The 26,609-nt window shown below is 40.0% G+C and overlaps 1 protein-coding gene across 2 annotated transcripts in view; it reads left to right on the top strand.

Annotated features, from left to right (window-relative positions):
- LOC122798413 (ubiquitin carboxyl-terminal hydrolase CYLD-like) overlaps positions 1 to 26,609 on the top strand; it is a 1,245,230-nt gene that overhangs the window by 871,996 nt on the left and 346,625 nt on the right. The window lies entirely within an intron of this gene.

Raw genomic sequence — 26,609 nt, forward strand, 5'->3', positions numbered from 1 at the left:
TCAGGTCACTCCACAGCAAGTACAACTATGACTCAGTCATTGTCCATGCCAGTGTGAACAACCTGAGACGTACCTCCCTGGACTACATGAAAAGAGACGTAGAGGAGCTCTCTGATTATGTAGCCCAGGCCGGTATGACCCTAACCCTGAGCAGCATCTTACCCTCACCAAGAATGATGCCACAGTACAAAGACAAAATGATCAGTTTTAACAATTTGCTTAATTACTGGTGTCATTCTAAGGGGATCCAATGTCTGTCTGCTTGGGATGACATGCTTGACAAGCCACGCTGCTTCGCAAGGGATGGCTTGCACCTGTCACCCCTGGGCTTCCGGATATTGGCCAAGGCTCTTGCCACCCCCATGTGCCTTTTTTAGGCAAGGCTCAAATGACAAACCTACCTCCCTAGAAAACACAAGTGGAAAAAAAATAAGGGTAATGCTGCTCAATGCCAGAAGTCTAAACCTCAAGATGCACGCTCAAGAAGCCCTCCTCAGTATGGAGAAAATCGATGTCTGTGCAGTGACTGAAACCTGGTTCAAGGCTCCTGAGAGCACCCCAGCACTATCAGGTTTTACCTCATATCATGCTTTCCGGCCCCAAAACTTGGACCGAACCACAAAAGGAGGGGGAGTATGCATATTCATCAAAGATACCCACACCTCCAGGTTAGTGGCAACACACGAAGCATCGGAGACCATCCAGGTGCAACTAACCATAGGTAAAACTGCCCTACAGTTTGTAGCATGCTACAGACCACCCTCTCAAACACAGGAACCCCACACAGCCTTCCTGAAGACACTGGAGAGTATGAATGTCTCTCCAAATACCATCATATTGGGAGACTTCAACTGCCCAAACATAGACTGGGAACATTACTCAAGCCCCAACACCCTAGCCCAAAGGTTCCTAGAATTCATAAACTCAAATGCGATGGAACAACTAGTCACCATTCCCACAAGAGGAGATAATATACTAGACCTGATCATCACAAACATGGGGACAAAATGCTCCACACCGGCAGTATATCCCTCATTGGTGAGATCAGACCGTAAATTAATCTCACTGGAAATCCACATCCCGCCCCCACCCCCTGCACAAAAAACCACAGTGAAGAACTTCTCAAAAGCCAACTTCACACTTCTTAAGACTGAAGTGGTATCCTTCAAGGCCCCTGGGCCAGTGGAAACCACAACCCACACTGCTGAATCCCTTACAAATGCCTTCTACGAGCACCTTCAAGAATGCATGGATCATGCAATCCCAAATAAAACCAAGACCCATTCCCCCAAAGGCAGGCGCCCGGTCTGGTGGACCCCAGCCATAAACAAACTTTACAACAGGAGGAGGAAGCTAATACATGATGGAACAAAATCCCTAAAAGGGAAGGCATCTCTGATCAGTACTAGCAAAAAACTACGATCACTCATAAAATCATCCAAGGCCAACTTTGAGAGAAAAATCGCAAAAGACACAAAAGACAATCACAAGGCCTTCTTTAGCTATGTCAGAAACCTGGGTGGAAACTCCCAGATATGCTCAGACTTAGTCCAAAATGACACAAAATACACTGAACCCACAGACATTGCCAACATTCTGGGAGACAGGTTCAGTGCAAATTTCTCCTCCCCCTCCCCCCCAAAAGGAGAAATATCTATCCCAGCAGAGTGTAGCCTCCCTAACATCTCAGATGCCCAGGTGAGAGCCGCCCTCTCTAAAGCTAAAAACACAGCATCAATGGGACCGTACGGTGTCCCGGGCTGTGTGCTACATGAACTCAAAGAGGAACTAAACCCACACATAAGGCTGCTGTTTAATCTTAGAATTACTTCAGGATACGTACCCAGAGTGGCGTATGGCAACAGTGGTCCCACTCCACAAAGGCGGTGCTTCTACGGACCCTGGAAATTACCGCCCCATAAGCTTGACGAGCCTGGTCTGCAAAGCTATGGAGAGGATCATTATGGAACTCATAAACAAAGACATTGGGGACCTACAGACATTGGATCCTACCCAATTTGGCTTTGTCAAGGGCAGATCCTGCCTTTTGAACTTGGTCGACTTTTTTGAAACAGTCACTAAGGCCATTGATGAGGGTAAGGCAGTTCACACAGCCTACCTTGACCTTGCAAAAGCCTTCGACACAATACCCCACTCGGGCAATATTGACAAACTCACCAGCATAAATGTAAACCCATATGTCACAAGATGTGTTGCAAACTGGCTCAAGGACAGAACCCACAGGGTCAGAGTTGCTGAAGCCATGTCAGACTCTAAGCCGGTCACAAGCGGTGTCCCACAGGGCTCAGTCCTGGGACCCCTCTTGTTCGGCATTTATTTTTCCGAGGTGCAGGCAAACATAGGAGGATTGTGGCTGACAAAGTTCGCAGATGACTGCAAACTGGGCGCCATAATTGATACTCCAGCGGACACAAGCATCCTTCAGAGAGGCCTCATAGAAACAGATAATTGGTGCCAGAGCCATGGCCTTAAGCTGAACGCCAAAAAATGTATAGTCATACCCTTTGGGAAAAACAAGGTACCCACAAATTACCACATAGGTGGTAATCCATTAAGTACAGAAGAGATAATCAGGGACCTAGGGACCCAAGTTGACAGTAACCTCTCATTTGACACTCACATTGCCAAAGTGGTTAGGAAGACTTTCTATATTGCCCACCTTATCATGAAGGGATTCACATCTAGATCAAGGGAGGTCATTGTGCCCCTGTACTCTTCTCTTATCAGGCCAATGATTGAGTACAATGCCCCATTTGGGATGTATCTTACCCGACACCTGCAGCAGTTGGAAAGACCCCAAAAGTTCCTCACCAAGAGGATAAAGGGTCTCAAACATATGTCATATGCTGCCCAGCTGAAGAAACTCCAGCTCTATTCAGTCGCATACCGCCTACTCAGAGGTGATTTGTGCCTGACGTACAAGGCCATGTCCAATCTGGAATTAATGGACATGCTCCACCTCAAAAAATCCAAATCCATCAGAGCCACGAGAGCAAGAGACTTGAACCTCAACACAGAAATAAATAGGACGTGCTGGAGGGACAGATTCATAACCCAGAGGCTCCCTACACTCTGGAAAAGAATCCCAGTCCATGTTAGGCAGAGCCCCTCACTAACTCTATTCAAGAGAAATCTTGACGAGTGGATGGGAGATCGTAGGTTTACCCCGGGGGTCATCTCTGTGTCACTACTAGACAGAGGCACAGTAAACTAAGCCCTAAATGGGTGTAGTATTCTCATCCTAAGGGGTGGTGTAAGCCAAACACACTCTGGCTAGGCTTATAAATGCCCTAGGGAAGATAGCCTAGTACGAACCTATGAACCTGTATTAACATTAAACATGCTGAGGTGGAGCCTAGATGGCAGACAGATAATCAGAATTTTTTAGAGCTCCACAAAACAGTACTAGAAAAGAGGGAAAACATTTTTTTCATTAATCAGAAATAGACAAAATGTTAAGGAACTTAAGAACTACAACTCTATCAAATTTAAAGAAATATTATTGAGTTTTTCCAGTCAAAATATTCTGGAGAACACCACAGCTGTTTGGTAATGGCCAGTTTAATGAATTCTCACTCAGAAACCACTCTGAAGAAGGAGCTACAACTGATGTCTTCCACATTACAAGAACTGTCGTTGAAAATGGATAGATTCACTGATAATTTGGAATGTCTCAAGGAAAACTGCCAAAAGCAAACAGATGTACTAAAAGAAAGTTGGGAGGGTGGCCTAATGGTTAAGGTGTTTGCCTTACAAACACAAGGTGCAGGGTTTGAGTCTCACAAGGGATAATTGGCTAGGCTTAAAATGGCTCACAAGGGCAGTTAGCTTAGTACTAATCTATGAATCTATAAATACTGCAGCAACAACAAAGTAAATTACTTGATATGGAGACGTCACTAAATGACATAGATGGAAGACTCAAAGAAAAGGAAAATCAGACCGAATTCTTACTTCACCAAAATAATTGGCTACTTAATAAAGTGGATGATTTAGAGAATAGGGAGAGGAGAGCTAATATAAGAATATTTGTCTTCCAGAAAAAACTTCGGGAGAAGACATCATCACCCGTTTGAATTCCTGGCTTCTTGAAGTGCTTGGTTTAAAAGAGGGATTATCAAATGGAATAGAAAGAGCTCACAGAGCCATAGGAAAATCTACTCTCTTCACCTAATGCACCACCGAGATCAGTTGTGGTAAAGTTCCTGTCCTTCTTGGATTAAGAGCTCATTTTAAAAACAGTCTGGAGAAAAAGTCCCATAACAAATAAACAGAGTCAGATCAGATTTGATAATGATTATTCTGGAAAAGTGTTAGAAACAAGGAAAAAAAATTGGCCATTAGTGAAACTTCTCAAACAAAATAAAATAAAAGCGCAGATGGTATATACTGCTAGAATCAGAATTTTGTATTCAAATGACTTGAGAACCTTTAACAACATTGAAGAAGCTTCTGCCTTCATCAATAATAATATCATCACAATTCCTGAAGAAATGGACTGGACTGTTTCCACTAACTTGAAAAGATCTCCAGAAAAAATACTTGATCTGATGTAAGGAAAAAGAAGCAAAGAACTGATTCTAAAACTACACTTCTTCTTCTTCTCCTTTCGGCTTTTCCTGGTTAGGGGTCACCACAGCGGATCATCTGTCCGCACACAGGATTGGCAGTGAAGTTTTACAGTGTCGAGTTGCCAGCCCGGCGCCCAACCTTCCATAGAAGGCACACACACACTCACACCTAGGGCCAATTTAGAGTGTCCAATCCACCTACTGCATGTCTTTGGGATGTGGGAGGAAACCGGAGCACCCGGAGAAAACCCACGCGACCACAGGGAGGAAATGCAAACTCCGCACAGAAGGCACCCCAGCCGAGGATCGAACCGGAGAACCTCTTGCTGTGAGGCAACAACGCTAACCGCTGCACCACCGTGGCCGCCCTTGATTCTAAAACTACACAGTCTTCCAAATCTCTCAAAGAATCAGCAAAGATCTAGACTTCTGAACTTTACCTCAAAATGTATGTATTTTATCTATTATATTGCCTATTATACTCTGAGACATTTTACTATTTCTTAAACTTATACTTTATCCAACATAGTCATCACAAGTCTAGTGGTCGTGTCTGATAATGTTAAATGGTTTTATAACTTAGTGACTTCTAAAAATATACTTACATCTCATTCATAGGCAGAGAGGAAAATCAGATTCAAATGTTATCTATCACTTTAGTATAATTAGTTATATGTAAAGGAAGAAGGGCAGCCACAGTGGTGCAGTGGTTAGCGTTGCTGCCTCACAGCAAGATGTTCTCCGGTTGGATCCTCGGCTGGGGATCCTTCTGTGTGGAGTCTGCATGTCCTCCCTGTGGTTGCGTAGGTTTCCTCCGGGTGCTCTGGTTTCTTCCCACATCCCAAAGACATGCTGTAGGTGGATTGGACACTCTAAATTGGCCCTAGGTGTGAGTGTGTGCATGTGTGTGCCTTCTGTGGAAGGTTGGGCGCCGGGCTGGCAACTCGACACTGTAAAACTCCACTGCCAATCATGAGCGGATAGGTGATCCGCTGTGGCGACCCCTAACTGGGAAAAGCTGAAAGAAGAAGTTATATGTAAAGGAAGAACAGAGACAACATATACACAAATGTTTTTTCTCATCACTCTTTTTATTCATGGTATATTTAGTTCACCTCATTGTTGCATAATAGGAATTGAAAAATTTTAATCATAGTTTCTGTGGCTTACTGACTTCACTACACTTCAGATTCCCATGTTAAAAGTAACATAGATATTCATATTTTTAAAGGTGGAAAAACAGTTAAGAGTCACTATAAACAGAGTTCTGTTGGGTTCTGACAATGCTGTTATTTGAAACATTCTAGTGCACTAGTTAGAGCTTCCCTTGTCTGCTATGAAAGATTTAAGGTGGAAATAGTCAGTTAAGGAATCCCCTGCTTGTCTGTTGTTAAGGTAGCGCTTGTAGTGTGATATCAGTTTCACGAGCTGTATATTTTAAGCTCATTTAACATGGTTTTTGGATTATTAAAATCTACAAACCCTGACTTTGTTTAAATAAATAAAAAGAATAGGTGTAAAATCAGTGACATAGTAGCTGTTTTTCATGTAGGTAACACTAAAAAGAAGAATTTACAGTAACATAGAATAACATCCAATTGTAAAAGTAATAGAAGCATTACAGACTACATTGTTAGACTTGAAGTAAACATAGTCCTTTCTTACTTCTGAATTATTCCTACCTAGGCTATAAGATGCACTATGCTATGATGATCCAGTAAAATTACATGTCTGATAGTTTTGTAAGCATCTGTTATAGCATTGCATATGTAAATAGGAAAATGTGTGTGCGAGATGCACACATCAGCTGCAGTTGTGAAATACTTCTGTGCACATAATAAGTAAAATTAAGACATGTTTTAGACATAGTATACTGAATACTTCATTAACCTGGTAACAGAAATCATCTAATTTCAGAAGTCACAAAGGGACTTATTACCTTGTATTTATAACTCCTGCTTATTTGGATATAATGTGCACATTGCTTTATTAGATAACATAGTAAACCCTGTACTGTGCAGTGCTATTTTCCTCTGCTCACACTGTGTAGACATGTTCAATTGAATTGATTAAGTTGTAACCAAATAAATATTGAATACAGTAGATAGTAAATTACTGATTATACAATGACCCCCCATTAATATTCCAAAATGTGCATGCTGATTGGTCAGCATGCACGTTGTAAATCATAGTTATACTAATGGAAAAAGGTCCAGTTGCCCGAACGTTTTCTATTAGTATAACTCGTTTTTTTTCAGCAACGGAGAACGCAAGATCACCGTTGCTTTTTAGAACCTGTCTCGCTATGTTAAACGAGTTTAACATAGCGAGACAGCTTAAAAAAAGTAACGGAGATCTTTCTATCTCCGTTGCTTTTTTTAAAGGTGTCTCGCTATGTTAAATGGGTTTAACATAGCGAGGCAGCTTTAAAAAAAGCAACTGAGATTCTCCATTGCTTTTTTTAAAGCTGTCTCGCTATGTTAAACTCCTTTAACATAGCAAGACAGTCTATAAAAAGCAACGGAGATCTCTCTTTCTCCGTTGCTTTTGCCCACAGCTCTGATGTACTGCATAAGCATACGCATGCGCAGTACATGAGAACTGCTGCAGAATACCAGACAGCTGCGGAAGAGCAGCAAGGAGGCATTATACAATGCCATTATTTAAGAAAAGTAATTATTTTTTTTTCTTAAATAATGTTATTGTATAATAGCAATAACCCACTTCTGGGTGTGGGTAATGCTGGATTTACCCACGGTTGTCTTTGGCTACTCAGGCTTCACCCTCGTGACCAAACCACACCAACCGAGGGTAAAGCCAGCATTGCCCACACCCAGGCATGGGTTATTGCTATATTACTCTCCTCATCTTGTAGTGCTTTCTAATCTTTGGTAAGTGGGGTGAAACTTTCAGTAAAGTGTCAAAAAAGCTGATAATTAGCCAAAATTCTTACATCGACATGCAAGTAATTGTTTAACTGCACTACTAAATTGTGTGGGCATGTGTACTTATTTTCTGTGATGAACAGTTGATATATTCCCAGCAAAACTTTAAGCCATGGTTCTATAACCCATAAAATTGGCATCTCAGACAGTCTTGCGAGTGCCTGTTGATGTATTGTGGGAGTTGCCTTGATGACGGGGAAGTAATGGGAAACCTATAGTAAAATTGCACATAAATTAGCATAATAAAGTAGTTTAGATGTTTTTCATTCTACCAAGAATTGTTTGAATTGCACATTTACAGACCTAGGTTCCTAAGAAACGCAAATCCTGAATGATATTCTGAATGCTACACATCTGGTTAAGGCAGGGATTTATAGCATAAACTACCTTTAATCCTTCAGACATTCGTTGTATAGCTGACTACTATGCAGGTGATATTTTTACTGACTATTGACAACTGTTTAAGTAATAAGGTTATCAGTTTCTTAGTGAGATGCTAGGTAAAATGAGCTCACCTTGGAATTTCATCTTTATTTCTTTAAAGGGCCCATGAGAAAATGTCCTCATGGTCTGCTTCTGCTACTGCTTCAAGTAGTAAAATACGACAGATTTGTAAATTGTAATTCTTGATGAAAAATTCAAGTAGAACACTAATTAAATAGATATGAGCCAGAGTGATTTCTTAAGGCACTGCTCAGCTTAATAGGTTTTGTATTTTGAGAGTGTCATTACTTGTAACAATTTAATAACGAAGGGAGTCTGCCAACTCTTGTATCTTGCTGCATGACACAGTCTTTGACAAACGCTCTATTATAAAGGTTCTAAGGAACTGTGGCTGTGCAGAACAGCTTCAGTAATGCTCTGTCTTGACCAGCATTTTGTTCAATATTCTGTGATGATATTCTCATAATATGAATTGATATTATAACTATGCATTATTATTAAGAAGTTTATAAATTGCTCACCCACATGGCCACTTATCAGGGCAAATTGCTTCTGTTTCATCATCAAAGAGCGATCACTATGGTCTAATGTTGTCTTTCTTCATTTTTTCTTTTAATTTGTCACAACTACATTCATGGGTGGACATAAAATAAACTGAATCTGGTTATGCTTTCATTTGTCTCTAATTGAAAGCATGTGAGTGATACATAAAGATGTATGACATGTATTATTCACTCAAGAATATTTACATTATCATCTCTAGTGAACACAATTCTAAGGGTTCATTCTATGGACTACATAGCTTTTGTAGTATGATTCAAGTGTTCTGAATAGACTTGTCTGTATTTATCTTCACTTATTGATACATTTCTAAATCTACTTCACTCAGTTATAATACATTTTTAGTATGTAGGAGAGTATTTATCTGACATAATCATTAGTATATTGGTCATGTTAGAATACTGGAGACAAGGGAGCCCGCAGGATTTTTTGCAGGGGGGTGCAAACCCAAGCCCCGCCCATGCAGCCCCACCCCCTCTTCTGCCCCGCCCACCCACACAGCCATTCCAGTGTCCCATTACTTGGCTATTTCTTCCCATTTGTCATAGACACTGTTCAAATCTCTGTGTGCATACTGTTTTATGCTTTACTTCTACAATGATTACAGATATTTGGATTTAATTTACAACTTTTATAGCACAAACACTGATAGACAACATTTACTAAACCTAAACAAAGCAATAGTCTTACAATGAAAACAGACTTGGCATTAAAACTTCTCTACCTTTGAAACCCACATTCGCTGAAACAACATTGAAACCCGCATTCAAAGAAAATACATCTGGCCAGTGGCAGGGTAAGTTTACCTTTGGGCTGTTGTCAACTCATAGGCTCCTTGCACACATTTTTAGAACCATGGAAAAGTTATTTGATTCACCTTCCTGATTGTATTAATTATACTATATAATAATTGAATTGTATCCCTTGTATAATACAGCACCACTTGTTAGAGCGTGTTTTAAATTTATAGTTCAGAACATTTTTCCTTTAAACAATGAAACAAATCATATGAACCAATAATGACAACCTTTCCAATTCAGAACATTTCAACCATAAAGGGCCACTCTACTCAAACTTCTGTCATACAATCCACCATTATCAATTGATATGCAGAATATTTACAGAAGTAAAAGTCATCTGAATAATTCCACATTAAAGAGATCTGAAACAAGTGAAGAGGTTGTTGCTAGAAAACAACTTTATATTTCAGTGTTTAATCTACAAATTCAATGCCTGCTGCCCTTGAAGAATAAATTGCTACGTTGTATTAAAAAAATGGTAAGCTGGTATATTGCAATAGGGAATGGGTGGCAAGCTAAAAAACAAGTTCATAGTTATTAGGCATCTCATCCAAAGGAGGACATACTAAGGACTGTAGCACTCCACCTCCGTAAAATACAAATCTACATGCTGTGGGAGTAGAACCTATAGCCTTCTGTATCAAGATGCAAGTATGCTACCTGTTGTGCTGTTTTAAAAATACTATATCACAACAGTGATAACATTTGCTAAACAAAACAGTTGCACATTTTAAGTAGGCTTAGAATGAGCAGCAGTACATTTCTCTTTCCTTGAAGCTCACAATTCCTTGAAAATGCACTTGAAAATAAAATCCACCTGCTAACTTTAACTAGGGCATTTCACTCTCTCTCTCTCTCTCTCACACAGACACACACACACACACACACACACACACACACACACACACACACACACACACACACACACACACACACCTCAAACTCTTAGTGCAAGAAATCTGGACAAAACCTAAAATAAATAGGAACAGATTATAAATATTGCTGTCATGAACTAAGAACATTGCTAGACTCTGCACCTGCTTCTGACAAAGTACCTTCTTGATGACACACAGGACAAATATATATCTGTGCAGTTATTCAAACCCAGATGACAGGTGCAGACCTCATCAATGACTTTTAATCAGGAGCCCACCTTTCCCTTTGTAGAAATGAAATATTTATTTTTGAGCATGTGCACAATTAAGGAATCAATGTGAGAAAAATCCACATAAAAATAGCAAGATGTGAGATAGAAATCAGTCAACATATATATGGGTGCATGGCAACATCTAAATATCTACAAAAATATCTAATGTACGAAATACCAACAGTTAAAAGCAATCTAAGCACAAAACATTAATAAAACCTAATCACATCTCAAACCAGTATTTGGCTGCACTCCTCCCCTGCTAATTATATACACCATCTTCGAAGTGGTGCAACAGTGAAGAAAGGCCATATACCATTTCCCTGGCGTAACTTCAATTTTATAGATATTTTTCTTTAGATATTTTTAACTGTTGATATTTTGAACTTTAGATATTTTGTCAACATTTAAGCTGTTAATATCTAAACTTTCTACCTGTCACATCTTATAATACATTGTAATGTTTCAAGTTAATAAAAGAAGCAAGCTAATACAGTTCTTAGTTTATGCAACCCACCCACTCTGCATCATGCTGTACTCCCAGATCCCTTACTACATTTAGCTGCTACATCTGTTAGAAAATATATAATTAGAAATATAAAAGGCAGCATTTAATGAAATTTCTGTTTTGTCTACTTTGTACAATGCATGGTATTTTAGGGCAAACATAATTTTATGAAAATCCAGAGGAAGAAGTTCTCTTAAGATACAGACCAGCTCCCCAATGCCCAGTAACTATGGTAACTAATACTTTGCGAGAAGCATTATATGATATTGCAGTGCAGAATATATCCCCATATCACCCCCCACATCTTATGCTTCCTGTATTTCAGAGTGCATGGTGAACTTGGGAGTTAAGCAAGTTAACGCAACAGAAATCAAGAGATTTCCTACTCAAATGCCCACAGTGGGGCTTTTATGGAAATGTGAGACTTTGCACTAGATATGGGTAATTACTATACTGGACTTTACTCAAAGTTGCATCTTTTTCTTCAGAAAATGTGTATTAATTCACATTCTCTTATTTTCTCAACATTTCAAGTCATTAGTGATAATGGTTTAAATGTGTCAATGACTGCCCCTAATTCGCTGAGCACTACGCCATCAACAAATAATAAAATAAATAAGTAAATATCTGTAACAGAAAATACATGAATGGTCCAAGAGAAGTTTTACCTGTAAGAAAAGCATTTTAAATTAGAACATATCTTGGTGAGAGCCCACAAGATGGTCCATATTACACTTCAACCAAAATGTTCGATTCTGTTCCCTTAATGGTAAGTGCACCACACCTGCAGGCAGGAGATGGGGTGCTGATGAAGCCAGCAATAAAACACAGTTTTTCTGCTGCCTTTCACCACCATAAATGTATGAACACCAAACAAAACACACCTGTCTACGAGTACAGTGTTTTCTCCATAATGAAATAATGCCTCGTGGACTGGTCACATATGCTCAGTGACCTCCCCACCCAGCCTCTGGCTAAGTTCTCCCAAGATGACAACCACCACACTAAAATTTTTGAGGAAAAGTACCCCATCCATAAAACATGAAGGGAATACAGTTCCAAACCTGTATTGGTTTCCCAGTAGTTGGACAAGAAACACACAATGCTAAAAAAAAAAAAAATGAGTCATCCTAACCAACGAGATCATCTCTGACATTTTTAACACTACCAAAATTCCAAAGTGCCAGTTACGCTACATACGACGACTCTCTGTCATTAACAAATATTTAGCATCGTACCTGAATGACAGCAACAACAATGACAAAAAAATCCCCTAAGATCACTAAGTAGTTCTTGGGCCAAAATTCAAACCAAGCGAAACTTCCTAATAATAAACCACCACCAAACTGGAAGCCACTTGGTCTTGGACTATACTAGACTGAGCGGTAGAATTTTAAAATCTAGGTAACAGGTCAATAAAGCTACAGCATTGGCATCAGAGCATGAATATAGCATTACAAATCCATAAAGACAAAATGTATAAGTTACTTACAAATTATTATTTATAAGGAACCAGTCGATAGCAGCACAAATCCTTCATTTCTTATTGCAGCACCTTCAAGTGTAAGTGTAGGAGAGGAAACGTTCCCCAGTCAGAGTAGGGAATCAGGATAACCACACACATCTTTAATAAATCTATTAGGTTGTGACCATGGTTGTAATTTAGTAGGTTTGATACATATTTGTTACTGCAGTCTGTAGATCTTAAATATTGCATGAAAATTTTACCTGTCAGCATCAGCAAGTAAAAATCCCAAGATCGCTTGGCAAAATCTCCAAATCCCAAGTCAGTCCCCAAAATCCCAATATCTTGGCAAAACTCCCAAGGAGTGGGAGCACTGGCTGGCTACCATTACCAGGAACTGATGCGATCCTTTTTTTTTTCCAGCGCACATTCGTGATTTAAATTACGTAGCGCGCGGCACATTGAGTCAGGACTTGCAGCTGTAAAAGTGGGAGGGTGCTTCCCTCCTCCTCGTTCTATGGTTCTGGCACTTAAAACGGGATGCAAAGGGTGTTCTTAAACAAGAATGCCCTTTCTTTAAAAAAAAAAAAAAAACTTTTTTTTTTTAAATTAAAATAAAATAAATTTCTCGGTCAGCCGATTCCAGGGGGGTGCAAGTGAACCCCCTTGCACCTGCCTGCGGGCGCCCTTGACTGGAGAATATTAATATGTATATATACTACTCTCAGGCTAAATAGAACTAATGTTAAGCAACATTTACTGTGTTATAAATGAGATTTTACTTTATGAATGTTTAAGTAGTGCATGATAGGATGATTATGTTCTGAAAAAGAAGTCTAATCTAAAATTAAATTGTATTACAAAATCAATACTCATTTCCATACATTATGTTAATTCTTTATTAATAGTTATATAGGGAAAATAATAACTAATATTGTTACATCTCCAAGATAAGAGAAAAGGTGTACTGGATGTCTAAAGGGGTAATTTTTCCCTTTCTTTTTTCATGAGGGAAGTTATGGTAGGCAGTCTGTTAGATTTCTTCTCATCTAGCAGATTGGAAGTGTATTTCAATTCATGTACATCAGAGGATTTACAAAAAATATGTATGTACTTGTTATACAAGTAATTTTGGCATTTTTCTTTTTTCATTTTTTTATTGGCCTATACTAAACTGTATTTTAAGTTATTTGACCAAAATTAAAATATTGACTACAATGAGAATTATTAACACAGTAGTTGCACATTTTACATTTGGTATGGTATTACAAAATATAATACAAAACAAATATGATGTAAAGTTAAATAATGAGAATGGACTTGACTATTTTATCCTTAAACACTAACGGTTTAAACAATCCAAGGAAAAGATCTAATTTATTAAGATATATGAAATTAAGTAAAGTACAAGTAGTATTTCTTCAAGAGACTCACTTCAAAACAAATGATACCTTTAGAGAGACCCACTTCAAAACAAATGATACCTTTAGCTGGAATCCTAATGAATATATGATCTTATCTCACTCTTCATATAAGAAAAAGACTAGGAGAACTTTAATTTTATGGAAAAAATGTCACTATGCCTCAAATCATTTACAGATATGAAGATAAAGAAGGACTCTTCGCCATAGTAATAGTAAAATATGACAATAGACTCTGGACATTAGTAAATATATATTGGTTTCCAGGTATTGGGGTTGGGACAATAAGAAAACACATGGATCTAATAACTAGAGTATATAAAGGAAATTTGATTTTGGGAGGTGACTTTAATTGTATATTGGATAAATCAGAGACCACAAGCAAAAGAAATTTACGTGCAAGTTCTATAGAGAAGCTACTTAAGAAATGGGAGGAACGTTTAAATTTAATTGATACATTTAGTTATAAGGAGAACAATTCATTATTATTTTCACACCAAGACCACAGATTTGGGGCACATACAAGAATTGATACAATTTTCATATCTCAAGAGCTAAATTCAGAAATAACATTTTCCATAATCCCTTGTCCCTTTTTAGACCATAATTCATTAATTCTCAAAATACATACAGATTATAAGAAATTAATTTTTATGTCAAGAATTCCAGCTTACATTACAAAATTAAAACAATTTAAACCTTGGTTAGATTCAGAAGTACAATTCTTTTTAGATATAAACTACACTACTGAAATAAATGTAACTAATCTTTGGGATACCTTAAAAGCTTATCTAAATGGAAAAAATTATTTCATGGTATAAAAACAAGCTAAAAGAGTGGGAATCAGAATTATGTAACATCCAAAAACAAATTACAGATCTGACTATTAATTCATCTACTTACACGCAAAATAATCATAAAAACGTATTGGAAGACTTAAACAAAAGATATAATGAAATCCTAACTCACAAAACTAATATAGCTGTAGAAAGGTTAAAACTTAGTTCCTATGCAGTATCACCCAAACATATGCATAATTTAGCAATAAGATTAAAAAAAAATCGATTGAAAATAATATTACAAGTATTATACATGAAGGAAGGAAAAAAAAACAAAAAGGTTTTGGATATAAATGATATACTAGATGCATTTAAACATTATTTCTCTGACCATTATAATGATACTTCACATATGACTAATGCATCAAACTTAGACCTGAAATTAGTAAAGGTAAAGGCGATGCCAGAAAAGTCAAAGTTAGATATTCAAAAACAAATATCTGTAAAAGAAATTACTCAAAAAATCAAGGAAAGTAAAAGTAATAAAACACCAGGAATTGATGGAATAATTAATGAATTGTATAAGATATTTCCATCTTCAGTAATATCATAGTTTCACAAACTTTTGAATGAAATTCTAGCACAAAACACAACTCCAGTTTCATGGAGATACTCCTTAATTACACACATTATAAAAGAAAACAAAGACCCTTTACAGTGTAAATCTTATAGGCCAATATTTTTACTTAGCATTGATTATAAAATCTTCATGTCAATATTAGTTAGTAGAATTAAAAAAATATTGACACGCAAAATAAATGAGGATCAAACAGGATTCATTTATAAAAGACACACATGACAATATACAAAGAATTCTAACACTCATAGATTTTCTAAACTGAAACAGCCAAAAAGCTCTAATAGTAGCTATGGATATAGAAAAAGCCTTTGATTCGTTCATAGGTAGGTACTAGGCTATCTGCCCAAAGCATCTATAAGCCTAGCCAGAATGTGTTGGCTTTCCCCGCCCCCTTAAATTAATTCCTTGTGCCTCTGTCCAGCAGAGCCACTAAAGTGATCCCCAGGGTAAACTTTCTGTTACCCATCCACTCGTCAAGGTTTCTTTTGAAGAGTGTTAGCAAAGAGCTCTGCCTAATGTAGATTGGGATCTTGTTCCAAAGCATGAGAAGTCTCTGGGACAGGAATCTATCCCTCCAGCATGTCCTATTTATTGTTGTGGTGAGGTTTAGATCCTAGAGCATGTGGCTCGAGGGGATAAGGTTTTCTTTAGGTGGAGCATGTCCATCAATTCTGGGTTGGACATGGCCTTGTATGTCAGGCAGAGATTACCTCTGACTAAGCGGTATGCAACCGAGTACAGCTGGAGTTCATAGGTAGGTACTAGGCTATTGGCCCTAGGGCCTATATAAGCGTAGCCGAAAGGTACCCTTGCTTCCGCCACCCAAGAAAATTATTTTCCTGTGCCACTGTCGAGCAGAGCCACAGAAGTGATCCCTGGGGTAAATTTCCTATCTCCCATCCAATCATCAAGATTTTTCTTGAAGAGTGCTAAAGAGGAGCTTTGTTTGGTATGGATAGGTAGTTTGTTCCAAGAGTATGGGAAGTCTCTGGGACAGGAATCTATCCCTCCAGCATGTTCTGTTTATTATGGTGACAAGGTTTAGGTCCCTAGAGAGTGTAGCTCAGAGGGATTGGGATTTCTTTAAGTGGAGCATGTCCTAAAGCTCTGGGTTTGACATAGCTTTGTGTGTTAGGCAATGATAGCCTCTGAGTAGGCGATATGTGACGGAGTAAAGCTTCACTTTTTTGAGACGGTCTGCGTAGGGCATCGGTTTGAGGCCGGTAATCCTCTTTGTGAGGTATTTCTGCGGCCTTTCCAGTTGTAGATGTCTTGTGAGGTACATAGCAAAAGCGGCGTTGTACTCTATAATGGGTCTAATGAGTGACATGTAGAGGGGAACAATGACCTCATTTTTCCTGGATGAGTAACCTTTTGTGATGAGGTGTGCCACATAGAAGGATTTCCTGACTACTGTGGCAATGTGATTATCAAAGGAGAGACTACTGTCCACCTGTGTCCCAAGGTCTCTTATCACACTTACAGTGTTAAGTAGACTACCGCCTATATGGTAGTTCATGGGTACAGAGTTTTTACCAAAAGGGATGACACTGCACTTTTTGGCATTGAGCTTGAGGCCATGGCTTTGACACCAGGCATCTGTCTCAGCGAGGCCCTTTTGTAGGATGTCCACATCTTTTGAAGTTTTGATTATGGCTCCTAGTTTGCAGTCATCTGTGAACTTCATAAGCCAAAGAACTTCTGTGTTAGCTTGTACTTCAGAGAAGTAGATACCAAACAGGAGAGGACCCAGGACTGAACCCTGTGGTACTCCACTTGTCACTGGTCTGAAGTTGGATTTGGAGTCTGCTACTTTCACAGTGTGGGTTCTGTCAGTGAGCCAGTTGGCAACCCATCTTGTGACATAGGGATCTATACCTAGTTTAGTGAGTTTATCTATAATTCCAGATTGGGGGATGGTGTTGAAAGCCTTGGCGAATTCTAGATAGGATGGGTGATCCACCTTACCCTCATCTACGGTTTTGGTGACCGCTTCAAAGAAGTCTATCAGGTTTAGGAGACATGATCTGCCTTTTACAAACCTGAACTGGGTGGGGTCCTGAGTTTGGGGATTACCAACGTCATTGTTTAGAAGTTCCATGATGATACATTCCATAGCCTTGCAGACCAGGCTCGTCAGGCTAATGGGGCAGTAGTTTCCGGGATCTGTGGTGGCTCCCCCTTTTTGGTGTGGGATAACCATCACTGTGCGCCATTCAGTGGGCAAATAGCCTTAGGTGAGGCTATGATTGAACATGGTACTTAGGTGGGGTGCCAGTTCATTCTGTAGTTCATGTAGAACACAGTCTGGGATGTTGTCGGGTCCCATGGATGCTGTGTTCTTGGCTTTGGAGAGTGTTTTTTTTACCTGTGCAGCCGTGATTACAGGAACTTTGCATTCTTCTGGTATAGAGATGGGCCCTTTAGGGGATGAGAGGGGAGTAAAGTTAGCACTGAACCTATCTGCCAAGATGTTGGCAATATCAGTTGGTCTGTATATTTAGTGCCATTGTGCTGTAACTCAGAGCAGATCTGAGTGTTGCCATTGAGATTCTTGACATAGCTAGAGAATGCGTTGTGGTTGTCTTTAGAGTTAGTGGCGATTTTGTTTTCGTAACTAGCTTTGGAGGATTTTATGAGAGATCTCAGTGTCTTACTGAGGCTGACCAGGGAGTTCCTCCAATCATGGGATTTTACTCTTTTTTGCAACAGTTTCTTTCTTCTGTTGCAGAGTTTGTTTCTGGCAGGGGACCACCAGATTGGCTTCCTTTTTTGGAGTATAATATCTTGGTTCTGTTAGGGATTGCACAATCCATGCACTGGTGTAAGTGCTTATAAAGTGCATTTGTGTAGGATTCAGTAGTCATACCTCTATTGTCCGTCAGCATGGGTGTCGTGAAGTTTGCCACTTCTGTCTTAAGAAGCATGAAGTTGGCTTTGGAGAAATGTTTTACAGTGGTTTCCCTAATGGGGTGTGGGGGAGGGATGTGGATGTCTAGGGTGATTAGCTTGTGGTCGGATCTGACCATTGAGGAATTGACCTCTGGTGTGGAGCACTGGTTGCCCATTTTGGTAATAACCAGGTGTAGGATATTGCTGCCCCTCGTGGGGGTGTGGATAAGTTGATCCAAGTCATTGAAATTTATGAATTCCAGAAAACGCTGAGCACAAGAGTTGGTACATGAGTAGTTTTCCCAGTTAATGGTAGGGTAGTTGAAATCGCCCATTATTAGGGTGTTAGTTTGTACCATAATATTTTCCAGTCTATTAAGAAATGACGAGTGGAAATCCTGGGGCATGGTTCTCGGATGCATTATGCTGAGCAACTAGCCTGGAGATGTGGATATCCTAAGTTAATATGGACATGCCTCCGCCTTTAGTGTTTTGGTCCAGGTTAGGTGGCTGAAAGGTGTGGTATGAATTATAGCCTTTTAATGCAGGGGTACTCTCTGGAGCCTTGATCCAGGTCTCTGTCACTGCACAGATGTCGATGTTCTCCATTTTAAGGAGTGCCTCAAGTGAGTGCATTTTGAGGTTTAGACTTCTAGCATTGAGTAGCATTACCCACAGATTCTGCTTGCTTGTACCTGTTATGATGGTGAATTTGTCATTTGAACCTTGCCTAAAAAAAGGCACTATAGGGGTGGCTAGAGCCTTAGCCAGTGTCTGGAATCCCAGGGGCGACAGATGCAGGCCATCTCTGGCAAAGCATCGTGGTCTGTCGATCATGTCATCCCAGGCAGACAGATACTGGATCCCCTTAGAATGACACCAGAAGCTTAGCCAATTGTTGAAGTCAATCATTTTGTCCTTGTACTGTGGTATCATTTTGGATGATGGCAGGATGCTATTCTGGGCTAGGGTCATACCTGCCTGGGCTACAAGATCGAACAGCTCCTCCATGTCCCTTTTCATGTAGTCCAGGGAGGTACATCTCAGGTCATTCACATCAACATGACGATGACAGAGTCATATTTGTACTTATTGTGGAGTGACCCGAGTGCATGTGTTATGTGGGGGATCCTGGCACCCGACAGGCAGCTGACAGTAACTTTCTCCTTGTTTAGCCTGGTGAGTGGAACATCAGTGTGCCTGACTATAGAGTCACCTATGACTAGTGTTGGGTACGTTGTTTTGCCTTATGGGCTCTGGTTGAGTGGCACACTGAGTTTGTGGGCTGTGTGTCATTTGGGTTGTGTTGGGAGGCGGAAGTTGCTTGTGTTTCTCCTTTGGAGGTCCCTGTTGCTTGTGCAGGTTTTTACTGAGAGCCTCCATGAATGTAGGTGTGTGTTTTGTGTTTCTATGTGTGTTTTGGTGATGTAGGTTTTGAGGGACTATGTGATGATTGTGGTATGGTGCAAGTGTTTACCGTCTCCTCTTGACTGTCTAGTCCAGTCTTGGGTGAAGAGAGCTTTGCTTCCAGTTTAGCTATATAAGTGCATCTCTCACAGGTTATAGTGTTGGGTGGTAAGAGGAGAGGGTTGTCTGTGTACATGAGACAATTGCTGCATTGCCCCAAGATGCCCAGATTCATCAGGTAGGAGAAAACACTGGGAGCTGACCCTTAGACATGCCTATATAGGTGCTTATTTGTTAAGTACTAGAAACTGTTTTCCTCTAGACAAGTGAGGAGAGTTGTAGTAATTTGTAGCTTATTTAGTGCTTGCAACAAGTACTGAACAAGTGCTGTATTCAAAGAAACAGACGAGTGCTGAAACTAAAAAACTGGCTAGTTCTAAGAAACAAAATTAAGCTAGATGGCTTCCTTCCAACACAGAAAGGCTTTGGGGCTCAGAAGACCACAAACAGTCCTCGACACAGCAAATTTGTATCCAAACTAGACTACCCATAGGAAAGGCAGGAAACAAGCTTAGAATTTTTTTTTTTTAATTGGAAAGAGAGAAAGGAGGAGCAGAAACTAAGTGGGTTGGCCTTCTCAAATGTTCTCCCTGTGTTAGATTTCTTCACTCGAGCTGCATAGGGCATCTGTTTGAGGCCAGTGATCCTCTTGGTGAGGTACTTCTGTGGTCTTTCCAGCTGTTGCAGGTGTCTTGTAAGGTGCATCCCAAATGGGGCGTTGTACTCTATGATGGGTCTGATGAGTTATGAGTAGAGGGGCACAATGACCTATTTTGATCTGGATGCGAACCCTTTTGGTATTAGGTGAGCCATGTAGAAGGATTATCTAACCACTTTGGCAATGTGATTGTCAAAGGTGAGATTACTATCTATTTGGGTCCCCAAATCCCTTATTATGTCTTCTGTATTTAGGGGACTGCCACATATGTGGTAGTTTGTGGGTACTTGGTTTTTTGCAAAGAGGATGACTATGCACTTTTTGGCATTTAGCTTGAGGCCATGTTTTTGACACCAGGTGTCCATCTCAGTGAGACCCTTTTGGAGGATGTCTGTGTCAGCCGGAGAGTCAATTATAGCCCCTAGTTTGCAGTCGTATGCGAACTTGGACAACTATAGTCCTCCTGTGCTTGCCTGTACCTCTAAAAAGTATATGCTGAACAAGAGGGGTCCTAGGACTGAGCCCTAGGGAACGCCACTTGTAACCGGTTTAGAGTCGGACCTAGCTCCCGCAACTCTCACCATGTGGGTTCTGTCCATGAGCCAATTGGCAACCCATCTTGTGATGTTAGGGGTTTATATTCAGGATGGTGAGCATGTCTATAATACCAGAATGGGGAATGGTGTCAAAGGCCTTAGTGAGGTCTAGGTAGGCTGTGTATGCCACCTTTCCCTCATCTATAGCCTTGGTAACAGTCTCAAAGAAGTCCACCAGGTTTAGGAGGCATGATCTGCCCTTAACAAAGCCGAACTGGGTAGAGTCCAGTGTTTGGAGGTTCCCAATGTCTCTGTTAATGAGTTCCATGATGATGCGCTCCATAGCCTTGCAGACCAAGCTAGTCAGGCTTATAGGGTGATAGTTTCTGGGGTCTGTTGTGGCTCTACTTTTGTGGAGCAGAATAACCATTGCTGTGCACCACTCTATGGGTACGTATCCTGTGGAGAGGCTGAGTTTGAACAGTGTGTTTAGGTGAGGGGTTAGTTCATCTTTGAGCTCATGTAGGATGCAGCCTGGGACACTGTCCGCTCCCATTGATGCTGTGTTTTTGGCTTTGGAGAGGGCTGTTTTAACCTAAGTGTCTGTGATTTCATGGACTCTACATTCTTCTGGTATGGTTATGGGCCCTTTTGGGGGTGAGAGGGGATGACGTTTGTGCTGAACCTGTCTGCCAGGATGTTGGCGATATCGGTCGGTTCAGTGTATTTTATGCCATTTTGCACTAACTCCTAGTAGATCTGAGCATTGCCACTTAGATTTTTGACATAGCTAAAGAATACCTTGTGGTTATCTTTGGAGTCCTTGACAATTTTTCTTTCAAAGCTCGCCTTGGATGATTTTATGGGGGATCGTAGTTTCTTGCTGATACTGATTAGGGATGTCTTCCCTTCTTGGGATTTTATTCTTTTCTATATTAGTTTCCTCCTTCTATCGTATAGCTTGTTTATGGCAGGAGTCCACCAGACTGGTTTCCTTTTCTTGGAAGAGTGAGTCTTGGTTTTGCTTGGGATGACACGATCCATGCATTCTCTTGTAGGTGCCTGTAGAATGCATTAGTTAAATGATTTTGCAGCTTGGACAGCATTATCCTTCAGCCTGGGCGCTTTGAAACTTTCTGCCTCAGTCTTAAGTAAAGTGAAGTTTGCTTTTGAAAAGTTTTTCATGGTGGTTTCCTTGTCCAGGGGTGGGGGCAGTACGTGGATATCCAAAGTGATTTTTTTATGGTCAGATCTAACCAGCGAGGGGATGACCTCTGGTGTGGAATACTGGTCACCCATGTTGGTGATGACCAGGTCCAATATGTTGTCACCTCTGGTGGGAGTGTTGACCAGTTGAACCAGGACATTTGAGTTTATAAATTCTAGAAAATGTTGGGCAAGGGAGTTAGTACTTGAGTAGTTCTCCCAGTTAATGTTTGGGTAATTGAAATCACCCAATATTAGGGTGTTTGGTAGGACCTTTATGTTTCCCAGTGTTTCCAGAAATGTGGAATGGGGGTCCTGGGACATGGTGGGTGATTTGTAGCAAGCTACAATTTGAATTACAGTTTTGCCTGTTGTTATTTTCATGTGGATGATCTCTGAAGCATCGTGCTGTGCCACTAACCTGGAGGTGTGGGTATCCTTGATGAATATGAGTACGCCCCCGCCTTTTGTATTTCGGTTTGGGTTCTGTGGCCGAAATGTATGGTATGAGTTGTAGCCTGGTAGTGCTGGGGTGCTCTCTGGAGCATTAAACCAGGTTTCTGTTACTGCACATATATCGATTTTCTCCATACTGAGGAGTGCCTCGAGTGTGTGCATTTTGAGGTTTCGACGTCTGGCATTGAGTAGCATTACCCTCAGTTTTTTGTTACTTGTGCTATTTACGGTGGTGGGTTTGTCTTTTGAACCTTGCCTAAAAAAAGGCACTATGGGGTTGGCAAGAGCCTTAGCCAGTATTCAAAAGCCTAAGGGTGACAGGTGCAAGCCGTCTCTAGCAAAGCAGCGTGGCTTGTCAGGCATGTCATCCCAGGCAGACACTGGATCCCCATTGAATGACACCAGAAACTTGGCCAATTGTTGAAATTGAGAATTTTTTCTTTATACCATGGTATCATTCTTGGTGAGGGCAGGATGCTACTCAGGGTCAGGGTCATACCGGCCTGGGTTACGTGATCAGAGAGCTCTTCCATGTCTCTTTTCATATAGTCCAGGGAGGTACAGCTCAGGTCATTCACACCAACATGGACAATGACATAGTTATATTTGTACTTGTTCTGGAGTGACCTGAGTGCTTGTGTTATGTAGATGATCCTGGCACCCGACAGGCAGCTAACCATAACCTTCTCCTTGTTCAGCCTAGTGAGTGGGACGTCAGTGTGCCTGACTATAGAGTCACCTATTACTAGTATGTTGGGTAGGTTATTTTACATGGCACACTGGTTTTGTGAAGTATGTGTTTCATGGTTTGTGTTGGGGGTGGAGATTGCTTGGATGTTTGCTTTGGAGGTCTGTGTTGGTTTTGCAGATTTTTATTTTGAGCCTCCGAGTATGTTTTCATGTATTTATGTGTGGTTTTTGCCAGTGCTGGTTTAATGGGTCTTTGTGAGAATGGTGGTGTGATGCAAGTATTTCCCTTCTCCTCTTGACTGTCTGATCCAGTCTTGGGTTGAGAGAGCTTAGCCTCCAGTTTGGCTGTATAATTGCATCTCTCGCATGTATTAGTGTTTGGTGGTAGGAGGAGAGGGTTGTCTGTGTACATGAGGCAGCTGTAACATTGCCTCAAAATGCCCAGATTCACCAGTTGGACTGGAGAGTACACCTGAAACTGCCCTTTGGACATGCATGGATAGGTACAGTGAACTGTTTTACTGGATAGCTGGTAAGGTCGAATAGAGAGCCTTGTCCTTCTGTACAATACAGGAGGGTCTAGTGCTAGGGTTTATAAGTGCTTGCTATAAGTTTTGAGCAAGTGCCGGGCTGAGAAATTAATGGCTTGAGTGCTTAAGTTGAAAGTTTGTCTAGTTCCAAGGGAAAAATTGAACAGGAGACTTCGTGGAGCCGGGAATAGTTTTACCCTAGCTGACACGCGCTGCCCAGCACGCAAAACCAGGCAAATGCAGTATTTATAGCAGGGAAATGAAAGAGATAGAAGTTAGCCCAAAATGGCCAATAAACTACAACTTTCTGGGCTGAAACCACTCCTCCAGGGACAGATAGGCTGCTCAAAGCTCCCCTCTCTCACAGGTGAACAGAGAAACTTCCTTCTATGCAAGTAAGGTATGGGTAAACACAGAGATTTGTAACACAGCCCTGAATTCAGCACTTACCTGAAAACTGGACTATACCAGCTTAGAAAGGTGGGAAATAAGTCTATTTTTTGTTTTTGTTTTTTTTTTTTCAGAAAATAAAGCAGATACAATCAAAAAAACACGTTAAATGCACAGAAAATGATACTTATTGTTATATATCACAGATTAGAGTTGTAGGCAATGCCCGTAGTAATAAAGTAGGAAGAAACACAAATACAGTAAAAGCAGATGAATAAAGTGCAATTTTTTTATATATATAAAACAATAGAAAATGAACAAACTGATTTAAACAAGTTGCCCAATTAACCAGAAAAAACACTCAAAACTGAGCCCTGTTCCACTTGAGCTGGAATTTTCTTTTTAAGCCTTTAGAATTGTTTGAATTTCCTACTAATTATATTACGCTAATAAAGAATATTTATAAAAACAACTTGGCTTATGTAAAACTTGAACCATTTACCTCAAAGGGTATTGAAATAACCAAAGGTACAAAGCAGGGATGTCCAATGTCTCCCATCCTGTTTGCCTTAGGAATTTAATTATTTGCCTCATTCGTACACCACAACTCTAATATATCAGGCATATATATATATATATATGGTCAACTCAATTAAAAAATTATGTTATTTGCTGATGATGTTTTATTCACGTTATCTGTTTCAGAGAAATGAGTACAAAAACTAGATGAAATAGTGGAAAGGTTTTATCGTATTTCCAGCCTTAGATTTAACAAGGGAAAATCTAATTATACACATTTGAATAAAAAGAGAGAATTTACCTTAACTACAAATTGTGTGATAGGAAAACAAGTTCCCATAATAAAATATTTAGGAATAACACTATGTGATAATCTGGAATCTATGTTAGCCACAAATTATAGTAACATAATTAATAAAATAAAAATGTTAATAGTAAGGTGGAATAAAATGTTCTTGAGATTTGAAGACAGATTACAAATAATAAAAATGACAATACTTCCAAAAATTTATTTAGAGTACTAACCCAATTCTTATTAACTACATCCTTAGAGATGGTAACATCCAAATAGTTTATGGAAGACAGATTGTATTGGTGGGTAAACCTCAAAAAAGGGGTAGAGGAATTTTATCGGGTTAGTACTATATATCGTAAACCCACTTATAGCAATAGTATTCTACATTTTGAAAGTAGTCACCCCTTCCATCATAAAGCAGGGATTGTGAAGGGACAATATATTCCTCTTGCCCAGATGGTGTCTAATTGGGATCAGTTTGTCAAGGAGTGTGAAACACTTGGTACCATGTTTCAACATAGAGGGTATCCAGCTGGTTTAGTGTCACAAGTAGTGAATGACATCAAAGACAGGAGGACCAAGGGGGATATCATCCCCCTCATTAGGCCAATGGCAGTTCAAGGGAGGGTTGGATCTAGAGGAAATAATGGTAGGGACCGGCTGGATTTGGCAGGGGCATTCATTACCCAGTTTTGCAATGAGGCAGCTTCCATCGGGGAGATTATATAAGTACTGGAACATTTTTTCCCTATTCAAGGAAATGTTCAGTGTGGTCGAGGATAGACCTCGTATTGTTTTTAGGAAAGGTAAAACCCTGAAAAAATATTTTGAACATCCCACTATTGATTATGGTCCTAATTTTACAAATACAAAATGGGGCACCTATAAGTGTGGCAATTGCCCACAATGTAAGATGGTGTTGGAAGAAGACCAGATAGAGGTGAACCAACATGTCTTCAGGTCTAAATTCCATTGTACTTGTAATACACCAGGGGTCATTTACCTGGCTAAGTGCCTAAGGTGCGAACATTTTTATGTGGGAAAGACAAAAAGAAAATTCAGGGAACGCCTGTATGAACATAGGCTGGATATGAGGAAGGGGATATGAAAAATGCCCTTGCTAGGCATATCAGTAGCAACAGGGATCATGTCTTTGTTTTTTTTTTGTTCTAGAATGTGTTCAGAGGGATTTCAGGGGGGTCCTTGGGAAGGTGTACTTGAGGCCAAAGAGTTAAGTTGGCAACTGAAACTCAATGCCACTGTTCTCCCGGTCTTAATGATAATTTGTCTATAACGTGTGTGCTTAAATTAAAATCCTATATAGTATAGTGGGGTGTTGGATCAAGTGTATACTCCTTGAGTTCAATGCTTTATTGAATTGTATGTAAGCTTTTTTGAGTTTCTTGAAATGCATTTTGTATTCATTATATGTTAAATGTTCCATATTATGTCACTTTAAGTTCTTAATTGATGGGGAAATTTCATTGGTTATGTGTTTATGGGCTGGGTATTTATATGTGGTCCTGTGTGATGCTCAGTGATTCTGATGAAGTTTTCAACGAAAGCACTAAATCCTTGTGTCTTGTGCAATAAATTTTACCTATTTATATACCAGCATTGTTTGGTTTGCCTTCCTGGGTTGTGCTGCTGCCTGTCTACTTGAAAAGA

The sequence above is a fragment of the Protopterus annectens genome, chromosome 3.part1 (genome assembly GCF_019279795.1).
Source record: "Protopterus annectens isolate FY-2018-M chromosome 3.part1, PAN1.0, whole genome shotgun sequence".
In the NCBI taxonomy this organism is placed as follows: Eukaryota; Metazoa; Chordata; order Ceratodontiformes; family Protopteridae; genus Protopterus; species Protopterus annectens.